At 48.9% G+C, this 5,293-nt stretch overlaps 1 protein-coding gene and 1 long non-coding RNA gene across 2 annotated transcripts in view; one reads left to right on the forward strand and one right to left on the reverse strand.

Annotated features, from left to right (window-relative positions):
• Nucleotides 1-3,815, forward strand: part of LOC111823107 — a 12,098-nt gene extending 8,283 nt beyond the window's left edge. The window contains exons 2-3 of the long non-coding RNA XR_002826113.1: nucleotides 578-703; nucleotides 3,597-3,815. This is a non-coding gene — a long non-coding RNA (uncharacterized LOC111823107). The remainder of the gene's footprint in view (nucleotides 1-577; nucleotides 704-3,596) is intronic.
• Nucleotides 1-5,293, reverse strand: part of SLIT3 (slit guidance ligand 3) — a 481,227-nt gene that overhangs the window by 344,988 nt on the left and 130,946 nt on the right.

Genomic DNA, 5,293 nt, shown 5'->3' on the forward strand with positions numbered 1-5,293 from the left:
GAGTAATGGTATCTCAACAAATGGTGTGTGAGGCCCCTTCCAAGGCTGAGGGGTGGGGGAGAATAGGGAAACAAAGACCACAAAAAATTCTTTCGACCTTCCTCATGACCATCTGCCTTTGAGCGTCTATCCATGAGCCCTGGTGGAGGGAAAGACGGGAGCCAACACTAAGGCCTCACATCTCCCGTGCTCCTTGGCTAAGTCCAGGCACCTCCACCCTCTCCAATGGGCCTTGGGACACCTCAGGGTTGAGGACCAGGTTGACTCAGCAGTGTTCACCATGTTCCTTGGAGGATGGCAAGCTGACACAGGGAAATCCCACTTATGGAGGAAGCCTGCTGGCAAGAACATGCTAGTTGCTGCCTCTCTAAATGCCCTCCTGTTTTATAAACAAACAGCCCAGCGTGGGAGCCAGAGTGAAAGTCGACAATTGGAGGCCTCCTCCCTGGGGCTCATCCTGGCTAACTGGTTTTGATTTCTGTTTGTTTGGACAAAGGAAAAGTTAATATTGAGCATTCAGTCTCATTCCGAGTCCTGTGGATGTCTGAAATTATTGTTTTCAATTTGATGGTCTTAGGGAGTAAAGGAAATCTGGTTGTCACCTTCCAAGAAGAAAGCCATGAACAGGATCAGCAGGGGGAAAGAAGACCTGTGATTTGCTGCACAATATTTCGTACAGAAGCACAGCAACAACCTTCCCAAGGTCATTACTGAGCTCTTGCATGGTCCCTCTTCACAGGATAGAACCTGGGCAAAATCATGAGGCCAGTGAAGTTTGTTTTAATGCCCTAGTGCCCTCCACACCTCCTACCATGAAAACCTGCTCTTGGGGAAAGTCCCTGAACTCACTCACATTGAAGTGTGATAGAGATTAAATTCTTATCCCACATACACTACATAGGGATCCAAGCTTTAGCTACTTGAAAGGAAATTTTAGATTTCCAGATCTGCCTTGGAGACTCCTTGTCACCTGGCCTTGCCTCCCCTCTCAATCCATTCTCCACGGCGCAGCTGGAGAGATCTTCCTAAAGTGGAAACATAAGTCATTTCTCTGCTAAAAAATAAAAAACCAAAAAAACAAAACAAAAAACCTCAATGGTCTTGAATCATTTTCAAGAAAAATGGTCCTGATGATCCTGCCACTCCTTATGTCTCTGGCCTCAACACCTGAGAGCCACCAGGTGCCCAGCTCTGGGAAACAGTTCTCTCTCCATTGTCTCCAGGCTCAACACCTGAGAGCCACCAGGTGCCCAGCTATGGGAAACAGTTCTCTCACCATTCTGCTCTGCTTAACACAGGACCTTTCTTTGCCCAAGCGATTCCCTCTGCTTAGAGTATCTTTCATCTTCTTCTCCACCTGTCTAACCTTATATGCAACCTTCAAGACTCAGCTCAATGCTCTCCCACTTTTTAGTGGCCTTCCTTGCCATCCTCACTACCCCAGATTCAATAACCCCAGAGAACCTGCCTTTCCTCTGTCCTAGCACTTACTATTCAGGACTTGGCTTTTCCACTTAACATCTGTCTTCTCCAATAGATGGTGAGCTCCTTAAATGAAGCAACCCATGTCTTATTCACGTTGACCTTGCCTCCGACAGTGACTCTTAACTACATGAATGAATCCTGTATTCTGGAGAGCAGCCAATTTTCCCAGTATCCCTTGGAATTTTTCTCCATTGTCTACATGGAACTGGCTGTAAAGGGGAATATATGTGTTGGGGTGGGGTAAAACTGGAGATTACATGCCTTGTCTGATGGGGACAGTTAAAATCACCTCCAGTCAATTTGAGAATGTTGCTGCCAAATCTTCAGACATTTGGATTAAATATGAAAATATGTAGACAAGCATACATATATGTGTGCCTACACATATATACACACTCACACGAAATTTGGCCCACAGGTCATGTATTAGTCAGGGTTCTCCAGAGAAACAGAACCAATAGGAGATTATATATAATATGTATATTATTATGTGTGTTTAATAATATACACACATATTTAGACACACATGTATCACTCACACACATACACACACACACATACACACACACATTTATTATATGTAGGCTGGCAAGTCCAAAATCTGCAGAGCTGATGTCCCAGTTCTAGTTCACAGGCAGGCAGGTGGCTAGAGAACGAGGAAGAGTCAATGCCCCAATTCAAAGGCCATCAGACAGGAGAGTTCTCTCTAAGTCAGGGAGGGCCAGCCCTTTTGTTCTATTCAGGCCTTCAACTGATTGGGTGAGGCCCACCCACCTTACAGAGAGCAATCTGCTCTGCTCAGTCTACTGATTTAAATGTTAAAAAACCCTCACAGAAACACTCAGAATAATGTTTGGTCAAATATCTGGGCACACCCATGGCCAAGTCAAGGTGATAAATAATATTAACCACAATAGATCACTTCTGTTCCAAATCAGTGGATTTCAAACGTGTTTTATCTTTCAACCTCTCCCCTCTTTTTCTTCAAATGGAATCTTTTCCACAACTCTAATATGATAATGACCATGATAATACTAGTAAATGGTAGCAGTAACATTTTTGAGTGATGATTTGTCCAGGCCTTTTTGCAGAGCGTACGTATATCACCTCCCTGACTCTTCATGGCAATCCTGTGAAGCAGGCACCATTCTTCTCCTCCCCACTGTACAGAGGCGGGAACTGGGGGCACAGAGCAGGTGGGATAACATGTTCAAAGCCACACAGCTCGTAACCGGGAAGGCTGCATTTGAGCCCAAGGCATGGGATTTTCCCCAGCCTGCTAGATACAACAGGCAAATCAAGCCCGTGCTAAAAAAGCGGAGGGGCAGCCCTTCCTCCCTGGACGGGGAGCTCTGAGGAGGGGGTTGAGAAGCCCTGGCTCAGGTGATCCTCAGAGTCTGTGAGGAAAACCAAGCCAAGGATACGTGATCCTGGGGTCCCCAGCACAGGAAAGGTCGGCTCCGCCTGGCGCGTTCTGAGAGCAAGTGGCTCTCGGTATCCTGAGTCGTCCCTTGGGTTGGTAGCATATGTGGAGAGTCAGACCCCTTTCACACTCTGGGCCGTTCGTTTTCCATTGGCAAAACTCAGGGATTAAATCACACACCTTCCCCAGGTCCCCTTGCTGAGACTGCGAGACCAGGGCCTGCCCCCTTTCTAGGCCCCGATGGAGGAGGAATCGCCTGCAGCCAGCAGTGAGGGAGCTTTCTGAAAGCATGGCCAGGTGTCCCCCTCACACCCCTCCAGCCAGGGGCAGGCCCACACAGGCCTGGGGCTGGCCATGCTGCCCGGAGGCCTGGACTCGCAGCCTTTGTCACACACCAGCAGCAGGGCAGCAAGACCCAGGAGGGAGTGAGCATGGCTGGCCCCACGGCCCACCCTGTGCCCAGAGGGGACCTGCCACTTGCTGCTCGGTGCTGGGCTTTCCTCAGACCGGTGTGTGAACTGCAGAGTCACTCCCTAGTAGGGCTGGCTACAGCTTGTCAGGGATCCTGTTACTCCCGAAGCCAGTTCCAAAAACAATATGAGGCCTGATATATTAACCCTGATTAAATTGGCCCACAACATGCTTTTCACTTAATTCACCTATTTTTCTTCTTGCCTCCCCTTCTCAGGGCTCCACCCCTCAAAGCTCAATTTGGAAATAACCCCACATTTGATCTGAAGGTGGGCCCCCTGCCGAGAGGTGCACCCCTGAAGCCGTGCCGGCAAGGAGCCAAAGCCGGGGAATCACCTGTCTTTTGTGCATTTTTACGTCTAAGCCTGGATGAGGGGAAAGGCCCACAGAGCGAATGCACGGGAAATAAATACGCCTGTGCAGGAAGGCCAGGGCCCAGGACGCCTCCGCTCGCTCCCTCACATTTTCCCGTTTCCTCCTGTACATTTTCCCTGACATCTTTGCACAGGGTAATTCTGATGAGGTGCTCACCTGTCAAAATGAAAAGGCTTTCAAAACTAACAGACGACTTCACACAGGGGCCCTGTTGAGTCTGAGGTCAAAGACCTATTGAAGGCGGTGAGGAACTTCGCGTGGCCAAATGGGTCCACGGTCGGCTTTCTCCGCGGACACTGAGGGCAGGCGGTCATTCCGCCCTGGGCCACACGTGGAGCCTCAGTGCCTTCTCCTGGTCGTGAGCTTTGGTGGGTTTCTCTCCTATTTTGGAGGGGGGGACTTAAGGAGACCATCTACCCGTTTGTCTGGTCTCCTGGCAACCAGGGTGCCATTTGAGAGCCACACAAAGATATCACAGGGCGGTGGTCAAAAATCAGCAGCTCCACAGGGAAGTTCCCAGGCAGAAAAGGAAGAAAACCATAGAGTTTTCGAAGGCTGGGCCCGCCCGCCGGCAATCCAGTCTGCCCTTCTCAGGGGGGCCCTTCTTGACTGCGGGCGGCATTTTGAAAGCAACACGCACATTTTAATGTCAGGAGAAGAATTAGTGTCTCAGAACAGCCTCAAATATGATCACATGTAATTGTTTTATAGGTGCTGGCACAGGTTCAGGGAAAAATGGGTTTTTAATACCAAATCTTTCTATTTCTCTTTGTTTCCCTGTGATTTGTGGGCTCTATGAATGGCAGGTTCCTGGCAGATCCACAATTTCGATTTCCCCTTTGTTTTCTCACGCTCTTGGAGTTCAGGGTTTCCTTCTTTCTTTTCTTTTTTTGCTTTCTTTTTTTTCCCCCTATGCATCACAAATGCTGTTTAATAGGGTGGTTTTGTCCCCACCGGAGAGACATCGTTTGGATAAACCACACATAAATTTAACCTCTCTCCAAAGAATCATTAAGGATTCTAATGCACATGTATGTAACATGCTCACACGGACTGAGGACGCTTTTCTTTTTCCTTTAAACTAAGGAACTACCCAATGCATGGCTTCCTGCCCCATCTTTATCCCCAGGGAAAAGAAGTTTTCAGGCAAAGGAATGCAGGAGGGCCATACTCTCCCCCAGGCCCCCAAAGGCTCACCAAGTGTTACGGAGGCTGAGGACATCTCTGGCTAGAGGGCAGCCTCGGGAGGCACCAGGCTTCTGAAGATAAAACTCATCCATCAGGCAATGCCCTCCAAGGTCATTCTTGGATAAACCAACATGTTCCAGGGCAGAGGGAAGTAGGAAGAACAGGATTCACTGATCAGGGTTGGCAGCCTTGCGTTTGTATCAGGATCCAGAGGCCACAGAGACTCTTTAAACAGATGTGTGCTTTAGAAAAAATCCCTGTGGCTACAGTGTGGAGAGGAGACCACTGAGTGACCAGGGCTGGGACTGGTGCAAGAGTATGGTGAGTGGTGATGAGGTCTAGACGAGGGTG

Source organism: Myotis lucifugus, unplaced genomic scaffold (assembly GCF_000147115.1).
Source record: "Myotis lucifugus unplaced genomic scaffold, Myoluc2.0 scaffold_394, whole genome shotgun sequence".
Classification (NCBI taxonomy): Eukaryota; Metazoa; Chordata; class Mammalia; order Chiroptera; family Vespertilionidae; genus Myotis; species Myotis lucifugus.